Source organism: Sceloporus undulatus, unplaced genomic scaffold (assembly GCF_019175285.1).
Source record: "Sceloporus undulatus isolate JIND9_A2432 ecotype Alabama unplaced genomic scaffold, SceUnd_v1.1 scaffold_16, whole genome shotgun sequence".
Classification (NCBI taxonomy): domain Eukaryota; kingdom Metazoa; phylum Chordata; class Lepidosauria; order Squamata; family Phrynosomatidae; genus Sceloporus; species Sceloporus undulatus.
The window spans coordinates 3,240,055-3,264,788 of NW_024802938.1; positions in this window are offsets into that span (position 1 = coordinate 3,240,055).

Sequence of the window (24,734 nt, forward strand, 5' to 3'; positions counted from 1 at the left end):
GCCTTTCCCAACTAGGGTTGCCATAAGGCAGGACCTCCAAACCGGGACAAATGTAGGACAAATGTAGGATCACATTTTCAAATGTAGGACACGTTTTTTTAAAAAATGGAGGACACTTGAAAAAATTGATAATTTTTTAAAAATGTTAATATAAATGCATGTTTCTTAGGCATGCTCAAAATGGAGGACATTTTGGCATTATTCCTAGACAGAAGGCTGGAATGAATGTACTTCTCTTTCTGCCAAAACACCCCCCCCCCCAATTCTACAAGTAACATTTCCCCACTCCCAACGCAGGCATAGCAATGCAGATGGCAGTCCCTTGTGCCACTGCAAACTACATTTCCCACTCCCAAGCAGCCATAGCATTTGCAAGATCACAGACAGTCCCTTGTGCCACTGCAAACTACATTTTCCACTCCCAAGCCTTCTTAGCAATTCCCCCCTTCCTCCTTTTCCTTGCCCCCTCCAACCCCCCCAACCCCTCTTTTTCCCAGGTATGTCTCAACTTAGGAGGGATTTATGGGACAGATCCAAAGCCTTTTTTCTTTTCTAATGGGGGCAAAGCCTTGAGAAGCCCTGGACCCCTGAGAAGAAGAGGAGGGGGGCTTAGAGAGAGGAAGAAAGAGAAAAAGAAGATGAGGAGGGGGAAGAACGGAAGAAAAAGGAGAGGAGGAAGAGGAGGGGAAGAGGAGGAGAAGAAAAAAAACGGAATAACAAGAAGACGAGAAGGAGGGGAAAGAGAAAGAGGGGAAGCAGCTTGCCTGAGTGTAAATTCCTCCCTGCTTGGATGTTGGAGTATGCCCAAATAAGGAAGCAGAGGGCTGGCCAATAGAGGCAGGGCAGTGCAGCAGACCCCGCCCCTGCTGGTTTCAGTCCTCCTGCTGCTGCTCCAGACAAGCTGCACAGGCAGCACTCTATAGAAGGCAGTCAGCAGCCCTGGGAGCTCAGAGTTGGGCAGCCACCCGGGAAAGGGGGTGGGGGCGGGACGGGGCACGCCCCCCAGGAGGCGGGAAAGTCACACCCACCGCTGTGAAATGGCAACCCTACTCCCAACAGCTAATCCATTACTGGGAAAGCATCTAGTAGGTTCCAATAGCTGGTTAGAGGGACATAGCCAGATGCTTCTCTGATTCCCTCTCTACCAGCCATGGAGGGGCTTGCAGTAGCCATTCAACAGAAGGGGACATTGAATGGCCAGCTGTAGCATAGTTTTGCATGCAAAACTATTATACTTTTGTCATAATTTTAAATATTTAAATATTTTAAATATTTAATGAATTTAAATTGGAATGTGATGATTGTATTTTAGTTAAGGGATGAGGGATAGAATTTTAGTTTGCGTATGTTAAGTATTGTTTAAGTATTTATGTATTTGCTTATGTAAATTGATTTCGTATTTTATGTATTTGTTTATGTAATTTTGTAAGCCACCTTGATCCTTTTCAAAGGTGGTATATAAATAAAATTTATTATTATTATTATTCACTTGGGGATTGTCTTCACCTGCCAGAATATTCCATGGTGTCCCCAGAGTAGTCTTGCCCCAAATTCCCCCCTTATCTGCTGCAGGCTTTTGGCTTTTGCAATGAACAATGGGTGGCTGCCTTCCCATATGGTCCCATTCATCTTCTGGCACTGGGTGCCCTGTCCTTACCTCAGAATATTTCACACCCATAGCAATGGCACCAGACATCTTTCAGGGACCATGAGTGAATGCAGCCTCTGTCATTGCTGCAAAGAGAGCCAAAACCTCACAGTAAAAAATGAGTTATTTAAATGTGGGTTAGGGGAAGAAAGCCCCAAATCAGGTGTGGGCATTATGTAAATATGATGCAGCAAGCCTTGGGGTAGTTTGTGGGAATTTGACCATGTAGACAAGGCCTAGGAGAGCAAAGAAGTCACATGGGTAAGTAGCAGTTCAGGGATCAAGAAGCCAAGAAATCAGTAGCTGGGAAAACCAAGATATACAGAGAGACATGTAGTCAGCATCCAAGTGTCCAGAGTCTCTGAGCTGGCTTGGATGTTTTTCAGAGGGTGGATGATAGCCATTGCTTTCAGTGTCTGAATAATGTTTGCTGCCTGCAGCCCAGCACTCTTGTATGGCTGCAGTCTGAGAGGGAGGCATGACATCAAGTGCGAGTAGCAACTGGATGCTGTAATACAGAAATCAACTTATCTTAGAAATTAATAAAATAGGCAAAGTGTGGTCTTGGGGCCACAGCAGTACCCAACCTATTATTTTGCAGTTCTTGCTCCCTCCAGATGCCCCAAACTATCCTTTCTTTGAGTGAAAAGGTGCAGGTGAGTTGCATCTCCCAGAAGCTTCCAGGGGTGGTCATTTGCCTTTTAAATAGGCTGCAGGAGGCCACTGCACCCTTTATTATGAGAGAAAAATACTCATAATTCAAGACCAGAAGTGGGGCCACTTTCAGTTTTGTGGCATTTTGGCAATCTAATGCAGCCCACAGTGGGACCTGGAGCAAAATAATAAAATGGCTGCTGTAGTTGCTTGCCAGCAACTGCTTATGTATGCCTATTTTGCTTATATATTGTATGGCTATTCTGGGTGATAAATAAACACTCAAATATGCAAGGCAATCAATTTTCTGAAGCTAAAACCTCTCCTATGAAGGAAAGACCTCATCTCCCCCCCCCATACTGAAATGCCAATATTTTATCCCTGATGAAATGCCATTCCCCCTGCCCTGAGTGAGTGTGTCTGTTTTGATAGGTAGTGTTTTGTGGAATGTTACTGTGTAGATATTATAAATAATGAAGTGTGAGCAAATGCCTGCCAGCTATAATTCCTGGGGGAACTGGAGAGGAATTGATCATTCTAACCACTTCACAACATTCCTGCCAACTGCATTTATTGTGGAGTGATGCCTTGTGTTGTCCACTTGTGTTGATCAGGAGCTTTGTTTAACTGTCCAACAGATGCAAACAGGGTGCTCGGCTGTTGTGAGCAGTGTGAGGCCTTTCTTTTATTGACAACTTTGCCCAGCCAAACTTACATAAAACAAAGTAAATTATAATGCTCTGGTCCCAATAATGGCTACTACTGCCACAAGTACAGTGTTACTCATTGCACCTGTATATATTTATTTGTATATATAGTGATAGCAATATCAATATAAAGATACACTCACACAAGACTATTGTTAAGTGAGAAACAGGTTTCAACATTTTCCTCGTGATTTTGATTATTTCTTAAAGCTTTAATGTGCACTATTAATTTTTCTTTGAGCATCAAATGCCCATACCTTGCTCCACCATTCACCTGTAAATAAGGTTGCCATTTGTCCCAGAAAACCTGGAAAATCCCAGGTTGAAGAGAATAGAAAATGTCCTGGCTGGCTGGGCCAGCTGAAGCAATAAATCCTGGATTTCTCCTTCATTGCAGGCTGATGGGCAGGCTAAAATGTGGCAGTGGTGATGAAGCAGGAAATTGTTCAAGAAGATTGCTACTGCAGGCTCTGGTTGCAGGCATAGCATCTCCACCTTTTTCTTCTATTCCCTCCTCCGTTTCCCCAACAGGCCCAGATGGTGGAAAAGGAAAGGAGGCAAGCAGAGGTGGCTTTGTGGTAACTGTGTCAGTGGTTGAGCCCAGGGCTAGGCAGCATGGTGGAGCTTTGCTTCCAAACACTCTGAACACCCTTTATTCTCTGGGGCTGCTTGGAAGCCTTACATTCTTCATACCAGCTTGGGGGAGAAGGAAAAAAAGGGCTCTTAGTTTGCTGCTGGTACTGAGCTGAAACATTAGGGTAGAAAAAGTATAATGATTAATGTGCTGAATTTGCATAATCAGAATGCAAATTAATAATATGCACTATTATAATAATTTGTATAATATGCAAATTAGATGCCTGAATGTGAGGGACTGGAATATAGCAACCCTGCATGTAAAGAACAATGACTGGAATCTTTGATAGCAGTTACGAATGCATAACCTAGAGTTATGCACTTGTAACTGTCATCTATTCATGTTCCCTATGTAGCCCCTAGTTTATTCCCCTAGTCCTCACATACTGGGAAGGAGTCACTGTGATCAATAGATCAATCTGTTCCCCTGTCGATGAAGCAGCTGACTGATATTCCCATCCTTCTTTGCATGAGTGATCTCTGGATCAAGGGGGAATTGTGGCAAGGACTCTGATTTTGTTTGTCCCAGAGATCACTCATGGGAGGGTGGAAATGGGAGTAAGATGCTTCCTGAGTGACAGGTGAACAGGTCTCCAATTGATCACAACGCCTGCTGCCCAGTAATAATTTAATGGGTTGGGGATGTGGCTAGGCTAGGATTCACTGTGTAGCACTGTGACTACAGTCCTTATCAATATGTAAATCCCATCCAGGATATGTAAATCCCATTCATTAGCACAGAAGGGAACTCTGATTGAAAAGGTTGCAGTGACTGATTAAGGAAAACATTGCTACCTCTATACAGCTGCTTTATTTGGAAAGACTGAAGTTCTCCAAACTGACTCCTACATTTTGCTGATTATTGGCTACCACTTTCTATGATATCGCATTGACTCAGCACTGTGAAAGCAACAGCTGGAGCTAGTTTTGGACAGCACATTTCGTGGGAAGCGTAGATAAATTAAAACAGAATTTATTTAAAGCAGATAGAACATAGAAGATTCATAATCTACTGCTGACCAAATCCACTGAAAAAGGTCCAGTATTTGGAAAAACCCACCCATTTATCCCTCTTCACTCTCCCTCACACAGTTTACAGTTTCACAGACTTCTATTATATTACCCCTAGACTTTTTTTAAAAAAATAAAATAAAAAGAAAAGAAAATTCTAGCATTTGTTTGCCGTTAAGATGGGCTACTTTTAATCAAGTAGTAGGTTATTGCTGCTAGTTTTTGCTGCTTCATATTGCAGTGTTTGGATTCCTTTTGCAGTTGTCATGCCTTAATTAATCTGTTTTAGCACTTTAACTATACTTGTTTTTATTTGCTTTAATTGTTTGCCACCTTGAATTTTGTAGAGGCAAGTGAAAATGTAAGGTACAGTCCTTGACATTTAATAGAGAAATCGGTGTGTAGTTTTTGGTTCCAATAATTCTTTACCTTCTTTGGGTATCAAAGGGTACAAGAAAATTTGGCTGGCATCCTGCATTCTTCTCATCATGGTTTGGGGGAAGAAGGGGGCTGGCCATATCATCATGAAGCAACCCGCTTGCAAATCTGTTGTTTGGAGTGCTTCCTTGGAGCTATATTTGCAAGCTAGGAATGTGATGCAGGATCTCAGCCAAAACAAGTAGGTTTCTATGGAGGACTGAACTGACAAAACCACTTCTGAATATTCTTTGCCTAACAGAACCCTGAAAGACAGTGTGGTGTAGTGGTTTGAGTGTTGGAATGAACTCTGGAAATCAGGGTTTAAGTCCCTGCTCAACCATGAAACCCACTGGGTTACCTTAGGCAAGTCACATGCTCTTAGCCTCAGAGGATGGCAAGGGCAAACCTCCTCTGAAGAAATCTTGCCAAGAAAACCCCATGTGTAAATTTACAGCACTTTATAAATAAAGGTTAATAATAATAATAATAATAATAATAATAATAATAATAATAATAACAATAACAACAACAACAATAGATTCACCTTAGGGTCATCATAAGAGCAAGAAGAAAACACTATGAAATTAATGGGGTTGCCATATGTCAACAAGTGACTTGAAGGCACACACACAAGCAGACATGTTACTGGATACTGCCACTCTAAGGCAGTGATTCTCAACCTCATCATCTGGGCTTCCAGTTGTTTTGGACTTCAGCTCCCAGAATTGGTCATCATTGACCATGCTAGAAGATGGTTCTGGGAAGTGAAGTACAAAACAGCTGGAAGATCAAAGGTTGAGAATCCCTGCTCCAGCTGTACAAGTAGAACTCAGGTAATGAAATAGGTGTGTTCCAGGGCAATACTTATTTAACAGAAAATATGAAGCAGAAGTAAAATGGAAAGAATAAAGAACAAAGTTTCCTACACCATACATGAAAAGAAGAGCAGCTCAACAGGTTTCAGCAAACTTTTGATTCAAAATTAACATTATGCATATGTGAAAGGAATCAGCCAGGTCAGGTGAGCCTTGCATAAGTAAAGAAAAGCATTCTGAATCTTTTAGAGGCCACTGAGGGCTTCTTCCAAATGTAGCCAAGAATGATTTCCCCTCGTTTCACCAGCCTCCACTTTACTTCTGATTTCAGTTTTGGTGGCCAGAAATATCAATCTATACTTCTTCAACATGCTGGCGCATTTGGTGAGGCCAGTTTATCTGCTCTCTCCCTTTCTTTCTGTTTTACTGTTCACATATACTCACTAAGGGATTTTGGAAGCAGCTACTGTTTACCTTGCCTGTTGTAGACAGAAACACATGGTTGCAGTACAGCAGAATCCCACTCTTTCTTACTTCAAGTTTTGTTATTGCATTGTTTCCATGAGCTGCATGGAGAGAGGGAAGCCCATTCTGCCAGTGATCAGAGCATGAGCAAATGACATTTCCATTAGTGTGAAAGGACAGAAGTGGTTACTTATACTTAATTAAGTAGTTTGAGTATCCTTAACTAAGTAGCTGATAAAGAATATTGGCCACTATGTATGATTTGGCAAAATAAATCTCTAGTGAACTTTTACTCTTTTGTTTATAGAATCGGCTTCTGAAGACTGGATTTCACAGAAGATTCCTGGAACTTTACAGACTCTTTTAGTGGAAAAAGTTAATGGTCTGAGAAACTCATCGCCGTTCTTGGGCAAGCTCTGTTGGACAGCAAAGAGAACTATCTATGAAGTCCCTTATTTCATGCATATGGAACTTTGTTATCTTGGGGGAAAGGGACACTTGTAAACATTTCATACTGTCCTGGAAATATTGATGTTTCAAACGTATTAGCCAGGGAATTTTAATATTGAGGACGGAGAAAATTTTTGCACAGAATGTACTTTGAAAAATTCCTTGCATTAAAAAGAAATAGTGTTTTGGATTTACTGCACAAAAAGTTGCAACTTCTTTTTCTTTTTGTATAGAGGTGGATTTTTATTTCAGAGCATATAAGCAGATGTCAAACAAAGAGAACAAAAATGGGCTGTGTTTCTAATGACACTCAAATTAGGAAATCACTTGGCTCTACCATACTGTGATTAGAACACTCACATTTTATACTTATACATCGTAGAAATGGTAGCCTAGTTCTCAGTTTCTGAGTGTGGCTACCAGTCCAGCTGCTAGTCATTTCAGTTTTCATCTTTGAACATAAGGTGGGTGTGAGTCCTACTTTACAGAAAGCAGTCCTCTGTTTGGACAGCTGGCCACTTCAAGTTGGTTGTTGTTGTTGTTGTTGTTGTGTGCCTTTATTTCTGACTTATGGTGACATTAAGGTGAATCTATCATGGGGTTTTATGGGGCTGAGAGTGTTTGACTTGCCCAAGGTCACCCAGTGGGTTTGCATGGCCGAGCAGGGACTCAAATCCTCATGTCCAGGGTAATAGTTGAGTGCTCAACACACTACACCATGCTGGCGCTCACCCACTTCAAGCTCACAGTAATAATAAAGAACCAAAGATGCTGCTCAGCAAACAGAACAAATCTGAAGAGAGGGAGGGCTGGGAGGGGGACAAAATCTCTGGGAGACCTGGACAATGAAGAAGCTACCATTCTAACCTCTCTAGGAATGGAGTTCTAGAGTCTGGAAATAGCCACTAGGAAGGACCTCTCCTGTGTTCCCACCAGCTATACCTGTGAAATTGGTGGGACAGAGAGAAAGACATTCTCAGAAGATCTCAAAACACAGGCAGATTTGTAAGGGAGGGCATGTTGTGTCAGGTAACCTGGACCTGAGCCATATGGTACTTCGTAACAAGCACTTTGAATTGTGCTTGGCAATGGATCAGCAACCAGCGGAGCTGTTGCAATAAAGGAGTTGTGTGTTCCCTGTAGCAGTTCTGGTTACCAATCTAGCTGCAACTCTTTGAACCAACTGAAGTTTCCAAACAAAGCCAGTCCCATGCAGAGTGTGTTACAGTAATCTAAATGTCATGTTTTACCTCAGCACCACCTAAGGTTTTCCTGATGCAAAAGTATAAAGGCTTCTTGAGAAATCCAGTGTCTTCCATCCACAAAGGGGCCTGTGGCTTCACAGAGGGTGGAGATATATTGGATTGCAAAGGAAGTATCTTTTTTCTATTACAAATGGATGTTAAATTTCCTGGACTTTGAGAATTTCCCAGTTGCCATATGGCCAGAAGGAGAAGGTGCCAGCCTACAAGATATGCCCCTCCATACCATCTTAATGCAAGCCTATGACTAACATCTTCAATTTCCCCCCCTCCTGTTTGGTTTGTAACATTTTTTCTGATGAAGAAGCCAGTGAAGCTTTGAAAGTTTGCAACAAGTATATTGTGCATTTTGGTTGGTCAATAATGGTATTACTTTTTGGTGGATTTCCAAATGGCATGTGTCATTGTGGACATATTCAATGTCTTTAGGAATGGGTGCAACCGAAGTCTTAACAAAACAAATGCACTCCTGGCTACTGCTGAAACCTGGGTCTCTAGGCTCTGGGATGAATCTTGACTAATCCTAAACTGTGAACCTGCATTTTATGTAACCTCATCCAGAATAGGCTAAAACCCTGTTCCTGATCTGCTTTTCAATTGACCAGGAGCACCTATATCTTCACTGGTTGAAGCATCAACTTGTTCATCCTCATGCAGGATGGAAGGACTGGGATCAGGATTGAGATTTTGCTTGCTTGCCTAGTTCCTTGCCTGACAGTCAATGTCACCTTTACAGAGAGGCCAAGTTATGAATTTTTACACTTTGATCTTGTGATGTAGAAAGCTGATTTTCAATTCTCAAATGTATGAGGCTTGTCCATTGACATGGTCCTAGTCTCTTGTCCTGTAGTCCCTCAGCTGAATGTGTTAATGACTGTGTGAAGTTTGTATGTAGTTTCGGATCTGTAATGGTTTGTTCATATGTGGTCATATGCATGTTTAGTATCAAGTGGAGGCTTCATCTTTATGAGATTTTTTTTTTGATGCTCCAGAACTTGAGCACAGTAAATAAGAAATACCGGGTTCTGACTGTTCTGAACTTTCTGCCTCTGAAGAAATTCATAATTCATAAATTCATAATGGTGCCAGGGAACTGGAGGAAAGAAAGAACTACAACCCTCAGATGTTTCTAACATTCTTCTCCATTTCTTCTTTGAAAACTTACAAAAAGCAAATTATAGGTGAAATCATAGAATCACAGAGTTGGAAGGGATTCCTAAAGGTCACCTAGTCCAATTCCTGCCAGTGCAGGAATCCACCCCTGAAGTATCCCAAGAAGGGGCCTCCAGCCTCTATTTTAAAACTTCCAAAGAATGGGAGTCCACCACCTTCTGAGACTCTATCCCACTGTCCAATATTTTGTACCACTAGGAGGTTCTTTCTAATATTTAGCAAGCATCTCCTTTCTAGTAATTTGATTCAGTTGGTTCATGTGCTACATTTTGGAGCAGCACAGAACAAGCTCAGTCCAACTTCCATGTGACAGATCTTCAAACATTTCATCATTGTCCTCATATAATCTCTTTTCCAGACACAATAATCTCTTCTCCAAAGCCAACTTCTTCAGCCATTCCTCATAGTTCTTGGTCTTCAGACCTTTCACCATAGTGGTTGCCTTCTTCTGGACACATTCTAGATTGTCAATATCTTTCTTCAAAAGTGGTGCCAAGAACTGCACATAGTATTCCAAGTGAGGTCTTACCAAAGCAGAATAAGATAATACTATTACATCTCTTCAACACTCAATGTTCTGTTGATGTTGCCTAAAATTGCATTGGCATTTTTGGCCATAGCATTACACTATTGATTCATGCCAACCTTGTGATCTGCCATATCAGTACGATTAGTACAGTTCCAACGGCCTGGAAGTCTTGCTGTATTTATCTATTCAGCCACCATGAGATTTTTTTTTAAATGGAAGACTTGCCAAAGATACAATCAGTATGATATACTGGAAGATGAAAGAAGAAACTACATAAGATAAAACAACAGTAAAAAAAATAAAAGAGCAGGAACAAAATAAGCAACAACAGATGTTAAAAGTGTGAGAAAACAAAATACAGACTAAGAGCTAAATAAAACATGCAGGATATCACAGCAATCTAACTAAAGAACAGTTTAAAACATTAAATAGAAACCATAAACTTTTATTTCATCATTTTTCATATAGACAGAAGGGACAGTAATGCTTACCAATTATCAATGACTTACGTTGTCTAGTAGAAGAGAGGCATTTGGATCTCTTAACATATGGTCTTGGTTAGTAAGTGACACATTTCTTGCATTTCTTTTCATATCCCATCATTATTTCCAGTGGTATATCCAAAATAACAAATAGAAATTGAGTAACCAGCAACTGGTTAATTTGTTGAGCAATTCTCTTATATTAATTTGTTACTATGGCATTCATAAAACAAATGTATAATATAAAACACAGTGATATCTTTAACAAGTATGGCACTTAGTTCATCACTGGATATAAAATCAAGATCACTTGCAAACAAAAAAGGACATAAAAAAGGAATTAAATTACAACACCCCAAGCCAAATAAACAAGTTGCATTTCTCTACCATTCAGTCCAAAACTAATTCCTGGCACAGATCATAGAAGCAAAGTAGATTAGAAAATATGTTAAGTCCTTTTACTACAGAAATAAAACTAGCTTTAGCTATCTGAACCTATGCAGAATCAAAGCTAGAAAGTAACACATTGAAAGTAATTACATGACTTGCAGCATATTACTTATTTTAGTAATAAGGGCCAGTGTTACTTTTTTGACATTTTAATGACTGTGATGCCCATGTTATAGTTGTTTGCATAACAAGCAACTTTTGCTCACTGTTGAAATATTACTTTTCTAAATATTTGGGGATAAGGTCGGCCTTTTTAGGTGTGTTTTAAAAAATAACATTGATGTAACTTGCTAATAATACTTTGCTTTACTTGCAATTTATGAGGAATGAGGAATGTTAACAAGCAACATTTTACCCAGGAAAAACATTACAAATAAGTCAAACATTACTTCTTTTTAAAGTAATGCTTCTAAGTTCTGCTCACAAGATATCACAGAAAACTGCAAATCTGATCAAGAAACATGGCCAGTTCATGATTCAGCGGCTATACAGATACTTGGATTCACGTTGTTTTGAAAAATAATTGGCATCTATTCAGAGGATCCTCACAATTTTAGTTTCTGTCCAAGTAAAGCAATTTTTATTCTGTTGTTAAACTCTTGCTATTTAAAATCACATAGTGTTAATGTGATTAGCCTTGATGTTAATTCATGTTGTTCCTTTCTTTGACTTTTCATCTGGAACTGCACCCACAGTGCTCCTGCACAGAATATATATTGCAATACAAAGTGATATTTTATGATGCTGCTGGTGATGCTGAAGCCTTTGGCTCACCTAGTAACCTCTGGACAGTCCATGGTAATCCATAATAGCACAAAAGTTTCACAAACCTTCAGTTAACTAAACAAAGTTGTCCAAAATAGAATATTCAAAATAGTTTGAAATTATATTCACACATAACTGGAAGCCAACTAAGCGCAGTTAGAATAAACTACAGTTCAGATGTAACAGGGTTAGTTGTAAAATGTAAGTGCAATCTTTTGATCTCATTGCACATGAAAGTGAAGGAGAAGGATGGAGAATATGACCCTGAGGATAATGGGTGGTCATACTCATCATGGAGAACCATGGCTTCCCATTATGTCTCAACTGGAACTAATCTTGTGAATTGCAGGCAATGAATTTATAGCCTGCAACAGCTCCACAGAAAGAAGGGTGTAAAAAGCATGAGCTGTATAATATGCAGACTGCAAAATGGCAGAATTAATGACTGGCTTCAATCTGCAAGGCAGCCTTTCTCATCTGGTACCTTCCAGATGTGTTGAACCACAAACCCTCATAATTTCCATGGAGTTTGGCCAACGGTAAAGAAGCCATTCTGTAGTTTTTCCTAGCAAACTTTTTCTAGCAAAAGATTTTGCCGGAGAATGCAATCTATAAGCACTGTGAAATCTCAGAAAGGGGAGATGCACCTGACTTTGGCCTCCTGTCATCTGGGGAAATCAGTGCATGCTGGAGCCCCATAGAAAGTAATGGGGCTCGCGCCAATGGCGCATGGTGCTGTGGTGGCATGCGTGCACCATGGGCGCACCCCCATTAGTTCTTCCAGGGTGCGTGAAGGGCTCTTCCGGCATGACTTTCAGTGTATGCTGAAAGCCACGTATGGCGCACCCACATAAAACACAGGTGCACTGTATTGTAAAATCCTTCCATGTTCCACAGTTCTTGTGCTTTTGTCTTTGCTCTACATAAATTCTTCTGAGAAGAAGAAATGGGCCTTCTCTTTGAAAATGGAAGGTCCAACACAAGCACCATTGGAGTTCACTGTGTCTGACACAGCCGCATCCCTTTTTAATCAGTGAGAAGTTAGCATGTATGCTGCCCAATTTTTCAGCATTTTCCAATTTTCTTCTTCCCGTATTGCAGATATTTCTGGAAGACAATTCAGGAAGATCCAGGAAGTGAATGAAAATTTCAGCAGTTTTATGTAAAAGCTGGCTTTTGGCTTCAGAGGAGTAATCTCCCTGGGCTGAAGCAAAGGTATATTAGCTGACATACTTTCTTATAGGAATTCAGACAAAGAACTTACAAGCCATCCATTGATTGGATACATAGGATACAAGCACTTACACCCCTTTCCAGTCATTGGATACAAAACACATATATTTCTAGGCCCTCGTGGTCTCCATTATTGACATCCCTTATCAGGACTGTTTTCAATCACTATCCCACATAGTCCCAGTCTGGTATTCCTTGTTTTGGGTAGATAGAGACTTTTAGGCACCAATTAAGAGCAATAAACATGTTCTAAATACCAGGAGGAGAACTCTCTGACCCATTAGTTATCTATTATGTAGACAGTTCTGTTCTCCAATTTATTCTTATCTCTTTTTCTTTTCTAGGCATCATAACTAATACTGTTTTGTTATTTTGTTAATTTTTGTCTTCCTCAACTCTAGACACAAATGATGGTAGATGGACACCAGTGCTAAAAAGATAAATATATGAAAGTAACTTCCATATTGTTGTTGTTTTATTAACTGCCCTCATGTTGGCCATGATTCATGGCGACTCTCGATGAGACATTTCCAAGCCTCCTATCCTCAATCACTCTGCTTAGGTTGTCCAGGCTCAGGCCCATGGCCTCTGTTCATTGTCTTCTTCTCTTTCTGCTTTCCTCTATCTTTACAAGAATTATAGTCTTCTCCAATGAGTTGTGCCTTCTCATGATGTGGCCAAAGTACAACAACCTTGGTTTCATCATCTTTGTTTCCAGGGACAATTCAGCTTTGATCTAGGACCAATTTATTTGTCTTTTTGCCTGCACATGGTATCCCCAACACTCTTCTCCAACACCAGACCTCAAATGAGTTTATTTTCTTCCTGTCAGCTTTCTTCATTGTTGAGCCCTCACATCCATACATGGCAATGGGGAAATAAAATGTCTTGGACATTAGAACCCTGGCAAGGGGAAACTGCCATGTCAACAGCTTCAGAATTGTCTGAAAAGGAAGAGGGGAGTCTTGTAAATACTGAAATAGTGCTTTGTTTTTGTTTTGTACATTAGAGATGTGTTTTTACAGCATTTTTCTTTTTTGTGGGATTGAGAAGAGTACTTTAATCTGCTTTTCTATCATCTGTTTCTATGAACAGTCAAAGAAAATCAAGACAACTGAGGGTTTGGAGGAGTAGGTTAGGAAGAAATCTTGGAATTACTTAAAACTAGCTCTTTTTTCTCTTTTTCCTTTCAAAAAAGAGCAAGTGTTCACTACTATCCTATAAACTGGGCTGAAGAGCTGTAAATCTCAAATGTACATCAATACACTACTGTGCCTGGCAAGCAGCCATTCATTCATACTGAAAGCATTTATTTCAAAAAGCAATTTGTCCTAGGTTTGCCAGGCCTGGAATGACACCGAGTGTGATGCTGATAGGAAATGGAAATACCAGCCCTGCTTTGTCTTCAGAGTGTTCCTGTCTTTGCTATTTATTCCCACTGAACTACTGAATGGTGGAAATTCCAAGCAGGAGCCATTGCACTTCAGAAAGACAATTTATATAATGTCTAAAAATGTACTAAATGGCATTTTACTTCAAATTACTCTAACAGCTTTTTGGCTTGACTAAGTTGAAGCTCAATATACAAATTTCTCTTTTGCTATCTTGCAGAGTTTGGAAAAGTTACTTTCTTAAATGATGGCTCCCAGCATTCTCTAAGTAGCCTAAAAAAGTAACATTTCCAAGTTTTGGCTGTCCTTCCACTGAACAGGTTGAGCAACTTGGGTGAAGTCAATGTACTATGCAATCATTTGCCAGAGATATCCTGCTTCTCCTTCCTACAGTCGTTGTTCAATCACTACGTGACTGTTTTGCCATCTGTTTTGAAGAAGGGCAGGATCACCTATATCTAGCAACTTTTGGCTGCTTTTGGCATTTCCAGGACCCTGGCCAGTCCCACTGCTGACATGTTTGCCTCTCCACATTAAATAAAATTCTGGACCTGTGCACCAAGCAATGGTAGATGTCAGGGTAGAGGTGCTATTTATCCCCCCTTAGAATGTCTCCCATGTAGCATCACTCTTTAGTTTGGTGACCATGTCTTTGTCTTTGCCAGAGCTCTTTTAAAAGTTTCCTCTATTTGAAAGCATTCCATATTTTTTGTGATCCGTGCAATCAAATACCTTGCTATAGTCTATAAAGCAGATGGAATTCCAGAAGAAAATTAGCATGTGCTTTATAGACTATAGCAAAGCTTTAAACTGAATAGATCATGAAAGGCTGTGGAATGCCCTTAAAGACATGGGAGTGCCAACACATCCAATAGTCCCAGAAAAATCTGAGAAATCTGTACTTAAGACAAGAGGCTACTGTCAGAACAGAACTTGGAGAAACAGAATGGTTTCCAATTGGCAAAGGGGTGAGGCAAGGCTGTATCCTTTCACCCGATCTGTTCAACTTGTATGCAGAAAATATCACATGAAGAGCAGCCTTGGACACAGAAGAAGGAGGTAAGATAGGAGGAAGGAATATCAACAACTTAAGATATGCAGGTGACACCATACTACTAGCAGAAAACATCACAAACTTGGAACATTCACTAAAGAAAGTAAAAGAAGAAAGTGCAAAGGCAGGTGTAATTTTAAACTTTAAGAAAACAAAAAATAATGACCACAGAGGATTTACATAAATTCAACCTACAGTAGATAATGAGGAAAACAAAATAAAGATTTCCCATACCTTCGATCAAAAATTGATCAGAATGGAGAGTGCAGTCAAGAAATCAGAAGAAGACTGGGAATGGGAAAGGCAGCTATGAAAGAACTTAGACAAAAGCCTAAAGGGTAAAGATATAGAGCTGAATATTAAAGTTAGAATCCTTCAAGCCATTAGGGCAGTGAAGAAATTGGTTAGAAAGAAAATAAACTCATCTGAGATGTAGTGTTGGAGAAGAATGCTGATGAATCCCAAATGACAGCTAAAAGGACAAACGGGTCCTTGAACAGATCAAGCCAGATCTCTCCCTAAAAGCCAAGATGACATGGGGCTGAAGCAGATGGCCCAGAAGGTGCAGCCTCTGGCCACTCTTGTGCTGATCGCACTGGAACCGCGACAACTGCAGGCCGTCACTGCAGCCCCAAATGGGCTGCCAGCAGGAGTGGATTTAATCTGCTCCTTTTTGGGTAGGCTCTTGATGCTTTGGCATGGCCTCCATGAGGCTTTCAGCTGCTTGGGGGGGGGGGGTGTCATGTAAACACCATGCCCCCAAAGTGTCTGGAAGCCGCTTTATTTGGCCTGTCTGTTTCAGGCTGCCATTCTTTGGCCACATAACAAGAAGGCATGACTCATTAAAAAAGACAATTATGTTGGAGAAGATAAAGAGAAGTATTAGAAGAGGAAGACCACATGTCAGATGGATAGACTCAGTCAGGGAGACTATGGAACTATGGGCCTAAGCCTGCAGGATGTGAGCAGGGAGGTAGAGGGTAGGGAGGCTTGGAGATGTGTCATTCACAGGGTCGCCATGAATCGAGATTGACTTGAAAGCAGCTAACAACAACTGTTTGAAAGGGTGTCCAAAAGAAAAAAAAAATTAAAGATAAGGCAGGAGATTAAGGATCCTGAAGTTGTTCATCCACAATAGCCACCTCATTACACATATAGGTTACCTTGTCATTACCTTTGCACTTGTGTGGGGTCTATTGTAATTCAGTGTAAATTATTGTTTTAAATCTAATTTAAGTTCTGCATACAAAATAGCATATACATTTCCTGCTTTTGGGCACTTTTGGAGATCTATATAGAAGCAGAAGGAAACGAGGAAGACCACATTTCAGATGGATTAATTTATCCGAGGAAGCCACATCCCTGAGCCTTCAAGACCTGTTGCAAGGGCTGCAACAGGGATGTAGCCAAGGGGGGGGGGATCTGGGGGTCCGGACCCCCCCTTCCATTAGAAAAATGAATGTGTGTGTGCTGCGCCGCTGCGCCCAAGCCCCATTATAATGGTGGCACTTAGTCTGGACCCCCCCCCCTTCCTAAAATCCTAGCTACGTCCCTGGCTGCAAGGGCTATTGATGACAGTGTGACTTAGAGGTCTCTCATTCATAGGGTCACCATAAGTTGAAGTTGACTTGAAGGCAGTTAATAACAGCAATATATACTGATCATCCTACTCTGTTGAGAAATTAACATGTACTGATTTATGTAGAATTTTTTGCCCTCTTTTTCACATGAGATGTCTGGGTATTTAAAGGTCACAATCTATCTATCTATCTATCTATCTATCTATCTATCTATCTATCTATCTATCTATCTCTCCCTTTTACTGAGAGTAGGATTCCTGAGTAAATTTAGAAAGTTGGTTATGGGGTCTGAACAGCTTTGCTTCCCTCAAACCTTGGACCTTGGCTTAATCTTGAGAACACATGAGAAGGAATATACAATAATCCCAGAGTTTGTGCGGATTTTGGATCCATATCCCTGACTTACTCACAAGGGGCAAACAGAGGGACTTAGAATGGGCCACACGCCTGTGGGGCCACGCTGCCATTCAAGCCAATAGGGCTTGAGTATCAGCACATTTCCTTTTTCACAGGGGGGTCCAGAACAGATTCCCCATGAAAATGGAGGGCAACTGTACTTATAAGCATATGAAAAGAAATTTCTTTTCTTGTGTTGGTAGGAATTTCTATAATCAGCCTTAAAATATCTAAGTGAGGAGAAGTGAGTCTTCTAGCGAGATTCAAATCCCCTCATATCTCTTTAGACAAATTAAGCCCTTTCCGCTAGCAACCTTCTTCTGGGACTTGCTGCCATATCCCACAGGTCTTGTTCATCCATTTCTTCTTTTAATAATCATTGCACTGTTTTATAATCGGTACTGAGCATTTCTCAGTAACCAACTGTAATTTCTCCAGATTTTGAATGCCATGTCCCTTGACTGAAACATAAGTGATTTATATGGACTCAGGTAAATAGCACTTTGCATAATTCAGGCAAGTATGCATATATTTTTCTCATCACAGTGAATTCCTGGAGATCAACGGTGCATTGAAAATATTAATCCACACATCCAGATGGCAGCTGTGGTGAAAACAAAATGGCATGGTGAGCTGCTTCTGTATCATCACCTACACATCTCTTTGTTGACATTGAAATTTTAATTGTGAACATGTTGTCTTTTGTGGATATAAACCACACAAAGACTAGCCAAATATCAAAACTACTGGAATTCTTAGACCAAGCACTAATGTCTTTAAATATGGGGTTTAGGGTGGAAATAGCAACCCATTAGCCAGCAGGGAATTGTTCTTGTGGGTACCACAACCATTTAAAGATACTGACTTGAGATTTACATTAGTTCCCATTGGCTTATACTCCGTGCTACAAATTGAATCCAAGGTACATCGTTCCTATTAGAAACCGAATTAACTCTAGAACAGTTCTAGAGCAACCCGCAATTGTTCCCACTAAAATTCGAATCGTCAATCGGATTTTAATTTAATCTGTGTTAAAGGCGTATAACCCATGTTAAAAAAATAGAAGGGTCGAACCTACATTTTTTCCTTGATTTGAGATAGGAATCGGGTTATTGAAATAGGAACGATCAGCCTCAGAAATCGGGTTAGCTGGATGGGTGGAGCGGAGTGCAATGGGCTGACTTGGGGGAGTCGCCCTTTCTGTCCCCATCTGTCGTGGCCGTCGCCATCTTTGCTTCCCTCACCCCTTTGTCCGCTGTGGTCTTTCAATAAGAGATAAGGATTTTTTTTAATGGTTTACAGGCGCTTAATTTCTTCAGCACTTAAGCGTCTGAAGTCCCGGCCCCTTCCGCCTTCCCCCGGTGGATTGCAACCTCCCCTCTGTGTGGGGAGAGCCCATTTGTAACGGAGGAGAGGGAGGATGCACAGCAATCTCTGGGGAAATTGAGCCTTTTCCCCCATCTCTCCTTCCCAATCTGGGGAGACACAGGAAACCCTGGATGTGTGTGTGTGTGTGTGTGTGTGTGTGTGTGTGTGTGTGTGTGTCATTGAACACCATTTGTAACGGAGGAGAGGGAGGATGCACAGCAATCGGGGGGGGGGGAATAGAGCCTTTCCATCTCTCTTTCCCAAACGGAATTTGCCTTCTCCTCCTTGATCCCATTTTCCAACCCTGGAAAGAGAATCTTTGGGAAAGAGTGCTCCCTCCCTGGGCTGTCTTGGGAGCCATGAAGCGGGGATGAGCAAAGCCATCCCATACGTTCCTTTGGAAAACAGCTTGGCTCCCCGAATCGCTTGCCGCAGCCTCCCCATTGATCTCTGGGCTTTGAAGGATGCTCCTGGCTGTCTGGGAGCCATGAAGACGGGATGATGTCCTGCAAAAGCATCCCATAGTTCCTCTGGAAAACAGCTTGGCTCCCCAGAATTCACTTTGCCTGCAGCCTCCCCATTGATCTGGGCTCTTTGAAGGGATGCTCCCTGGCTGTCTTGGGAGCCATGAAGCGGGGATGAGTCCTGCAAAAGCCATCCCATAGTTCCTCTGGAAACAGCTTGGCTCCCCGAATTCGCTTTGCCTGAGCCCCCCCATTATCTCTGGGCTCTTTGAAGGGATGCTCCCTGGCTGTCTTGGAGCCATGAAGGGGGATGATGTCCTGCAAAAGCCATCCCATAGTTCCTCTGGAAACAGCTTGGGCTCCCCAGAATTCGCTTTGCCTGCCCTCCCCCATTGATCTCTGGGCTCTTTGAAGGGATCCCCGCTGTCTTGGGAGCCATGAAGCGGGGATGTGTCCTGCAAAAGCCATCCCATAGTTCCTCTGGAACAGCTTGGGCACCCCGAATTCGCTTTGCCTGCAGCCTCCCCATTGATCTCTGGCTCTTTGAAGGGATGCTCCCTGGCTGGCTTGGGAGCCATGAAGCGGGGTGAGTCCCTGCAAAAGCCATCCAATAGGTCCGTCTGGAAACAGCTTGGGCTCCCCGAATTCGCTTTGCCTGCAGCCTCCCTCATTGATCTCTGGGCTCTTTGAAGGGATGTTCCCTGGCTGTCTTGGGAGCCATGAAGTGGGGATGACGTCCTGCAAAAGCCATCCCATAGTTCCTCTGGAAACAGCTTGGGTTCCCCAAATTTGCTTTGCCTGCAGCCTCCCCCAGCCTGGGGTCTTTCTTCCAAGGCAGCAGAAGTGCTTTGGGGAGGCAGTTTTCTCTCCCTCAACCATCCTTCCCCACGAATAATTGCAGGACTCATAGGCACTTTAAGCGCCTCCTCATTGGCTCTTTTATAACAAACCGCGAAATTTAAAAGTGACGTTATGATGATGTTGCTTTGATTGACAGCCCCAAAATGGTGAGTGGGAACGAAATAAGGCTAAAACCAGTTTATATATACACCGTTTTATTTGAATAGGAACGAAAGTGGATCACTTAAAGCGAATCAATTGGTAAATGAGAACGAAGAAAAAAAAGAGATTCGGAACGCGGGATAAGACCAGGGTTATTTTGAATTGATTTAACTGATACTGCTGTATTTTAAACCGTTGTAAATCGCAAGTGGGAACACCCCCTCACAGCAAGCATTACTAGAGGTACCTTTTATTTACAAACAGCAGACAGAAAAAAGACACTAAACCACACCAGTCAGTAAGGGGAAGGCCATTAACCAGCGAACCAAATGGCCACAGTTTTCATTTAATGCCTGCAGCTTAAATTACAATGCATATTGTAGGAATTTAGACTTATTAAGCTGCTGAAAGAGAAACATCTGGGAGAAGGCTGTTAACACTTTCCTACTTTTACAGGAGTTATGTCAGGCAGTGAGGTGTGAAGCAAAAGGCAAGGATTTTCATAAAGTGATCTTGGCTGCAGTTCTTGCACCACTGACAGAAAGGCCTTTCCTACATGTTACTTGGTGGGACTTGACAACCAAAGGTTGCACTTGTTTGTAGCATTTCAAGTTCCACTGATTACGATATAATACATACATAATGTACTCTTGTGTATTAAATCCCATCGCTCACAATAAGTGTGCTGTAAGTATACTAAATCTGGATCCAGCTCCTATTATTGTATTATTATAAAGCCTTACTTCACAATGATGAAATCATTTTTTTAAAAATAAGATATATGAAACAGACACAGGAAAACCACATTTTGTTGTCAGCATGACCACACATATTCTTTATTTCCTTAAAGGGAAGGAAACAAGGGAGCTTTTTCTAAAGTAGTGGATTTGTGTCAGAACTGTAACAACTCAGTCACCCATTCATATAACATGACAACGTAAAGGAATTGAGTCTTGTCATTTCCAAGGACTGTGGGTGGTCATGCTGCCACAACAATCCTACTTGTAGCAGCTAAACAAAACATGGGGCTGAAGCCCTGCTGTATGCCACAGCATATGCTAACATCTGCAGGGGATGGCTTTCTCTCAGTCTCACCACCTTCACAGGCATGGCTGGTGAAGACTCACAAGAAAGCCTTCTCTGTGGCAGCTCCCAGACTGTAGAATTCCTTTCCACAGGAGGTCTGATGGGGCCCTTCCCTGCTCTTTTTCCTCCAGCGGGTGAATATGTTTTTAATTTAAGTAGGCTTTTTCAATTTTAATTATGGGGTTGTAGTGTATGTGTAATGCATTGTTGCTGTGTGCCTTCATTTCTGACACTATCATGAGGTTTTTCTTGGCACGATTTATTCAGAGGAGGTTTGCCATTGCCATCTTCTGAGGCTGAGAGAGTGTGACTTGCCCAAGGTCACCCAGGGGGTTTCATTGCTGAGCTGGGAATTGAACCTCGGTTTCCAGAGCTGTAGTCCAACACTCAATCCACTACACCATGCTGGCTCTGGTGTATTTTTAATTTTAAAAAATCTTTTAATGAAACAATGGTGTAAATATTTTTAACTATTTTAACCATTCTTAAAATAATACCGATATGTATGTTTCCTTTAACTTTTGTACTTTTTTAAAAAAAAAAATTAAGCCACATTGGACCCCATTTTGGGAGAAAGGCAGGGCATCTGTGCAATAAACAAACAAATAAATAAATAAATACTTTTTTAGTATATTGCTTGGCAGGGGGCACCCCCCTTTCTCCAGTTTATTTCCTTCAAAAAATCATAGAAACATAGAGTTGGAAGAGTACACAAGGGCCATCCAGTCCAACTCCTGCCATGCAGGAATTCTCAATCAAAGCACCCTTGACAGAAAACAGTCCAGCCTCTATTTAAAGACCTCCAGAGAAGGAGATTCCAGCACACTCTGAGGGAGTGTGTTACATTGTCAAACAGCATTTACTGTCAGGAAGTTCCTCCCAAAGGTGAGGTGGAATCTCAATAAACTAGAGAAAGAATCTGGGGTTTGTTCTTGGCTTCTTTTTCTCTGGTTAAGAGAGAACATACCAGAGAAGAGATGCTGATGGACAACACAGAACATCAACTGTGGAAAGAAGATTTGTTGTTTGTTTAGCCACTCCTGCTGCAAGGGAAAACAGCGGATCATTGTATACCAAAACTGCTTGTCCTCAGCAAGCCTGGGTTTTCACACATCCCTACTTCATTGTGTTGTGTGAGTACATCCATTTTCTCTGTTATATGAAACAGAAAGGGGAAATTGTTAGTCTAAAAGCTGCTATATGTGTCCCATCATTACTGTTTGTGTATGAGGTAGAAAATATACTTGAGTTTTATGGGCATTGCATTATGGGAAAAAGCAACTGTCCTGTCTATTTCCTAACATGATGCAGAATAATTTGGTTGCAATGATGAGTTTAAGCTGTGCCCCACTACTTCAGTGAAAACTATTAAGGAAATGTCAAACATTCATTGTAGTATCTTTGCCACGGGAGACGAGGTCCAAGAACTCAGAACAGAATGTGTTTAGAGATTCCACACTCTAGTCTCACCTTGAAAAAACTTTGACATTTCTTAGGATTGGAGAAAATGTGCCAGTTGAAAACATCTGGTATTAATAAAATGGATTGGTTGCAAATCCTGAATTCTTGTAATCGTGGATCACTTTGCTTATATTCAAATGACAGCCAGTTCAGGGAACCTATGCCACTTACCAACATTGGGAATGAATTTAATAGATCCGGGTTGCAGTGGGGAGCACAGGAAAGCATCTGGTCACTTTACTAATTACCAAATGGTGGGGCAAAACAGACCATAGTAAGTGAAAAGAACATCAACTGTGACAACTCCTTGTAATCCTTAATAATTATATATTCTTAGTTTTCAGAAAATATAAATGTATAATAACCATTCAAAACAACAGGATTGGTCTCAAGACCACTGTATTAATTTTGCAACGTTTACTATTTCTTATAGTAGAAGAGGAATCAATTGTTATGATTCAAGTCTAAACAAATAGAACCAGATTTATTCACCAGTTTTAATCAGTACTGGATTTTTGTCCAAACTAGGTCAACCAGCCTAATCTCCACTTCTAAAATATTTTCAGACATCTTCCCTCTCCAAGCTCAAGTCTATGTTCCCTGCGTAATTGCTGTGGATCATATGGAAATCAGCATTACTATGGAAGTTTACAAAGAGAAATACTGCATACATTAAAAAAATATGCACCATGTTCTGATTCATTTATACATTGCCTTCCCTAATACCTTAAAAGTCAAGACTTTTGCTGTCCAATACAACTTGAGGTTATTGGGTTGGAGATGGTTGTATTATTCCAATCAGCCCATCATCTTCATTATAGAGAAGAAACTTTGATATTTGAGTTTGAGTCTTTTTATTGTAATGGGAATCATTTATTTCTTGAGCAACTTTCCACCATTCCACAGTTGTGGCTGCCATTTTAGCATCCAAATCTGTGTTGCCTTTCCAATATGTCCTTTAATGTAACTTTTACTGTCGTTCCACCTTTACTATGAAAATATTATTTTGTTTCCTGCTTAATTCAGCCATTTCAGTCATTGCCTATAATGAGTAATTTCCCCCCATCTGCAACACTCCAGAAGCTTGGTTTCAGTCTTTCTTTTCAATCAAGGACAGTGTCAATCAGAGCTGAGTGCTTTTTTTGGCCGATTCTCAGCATTTCTTCTACATGTGAGGTGCTGTGGCCAATTCTGCATGTTAAGATAAGATAATAGTAAGCCTTTCCCTCCTGCCTGGTTTCCTTTTCAAGGTCAGCCAGTACAAATCCTGCAAAGAAAATGAACTTTTCTACCAAGAAAAACTGAATTCTGCAACTTCTATAAATTATTAAAAATTTACCCATATCATTTCTTTGCTCATTTCACTTGCTCAAGTGCCTACTAATGTTGACCCCATTCCTCAAGTGATGGCCCCCTTGTAGATGAAATCTTTGCAGACAACAGACTGGAGGAACACAAAGAGTGGTAAAGTGCAAAACAAGCTATTCAGTACAGTGGTACCCCGGGTTACGAATTTAATTCGTTCCGCCGCCGCTTTCGTAACCCGAAATTCTTCGTAAGCCGAAAAAGCCATAGGCGCTAATGGGGAAAAGCCGCGATTTCGTGCGAAATAGCGCCGAAAAGCACCAAAAAATTTTTCGTAACCCGAAAAAACCTTCGTAACCCGGAACAGTTTTTTTAAATGGATTTTTTTCGTAACCCGGAAATTTCGTAAGGCGGCGCATTCGTATCCCGGGGTACCACTGTACTCTGAATATTTTGCTCTTCATTACTCTGTAAGGCACAGCCTTTGACAAATGGAAAAACAGCATAGCTTCAAAGACTTTACTAAGTGTGGCTACTCACATGCTCACATTCTCACACACATATTTGAAGACTATCTTAACAAACACAAGGACTAGAGACTTGGGAAGCTGGCATACTTAGGATGCAAAATTTCACAGAATGTAAGAATGCACACAGTCCTGATTCCTCATAAAAACAGACCATGTTTATCAGCATTCATGTCCAAGCCCTCCTGGGTTCACCTTCATTGCATATATTGGCTTCTTAATTGGCAAGCACCATGACTATTAGACATTTATATTTCTCAAATTAATTCTAAGGCTAATTTAATACAAAGCCCATCTTGCAGTTTTCTTTCATCTTTAATCTTCTTTTTCATTAAGTTTTTAATGTATTCTTTTTTAAAAATATACTGATTTTTTCCCTTTTATGCCTGCCAAAAGGGTT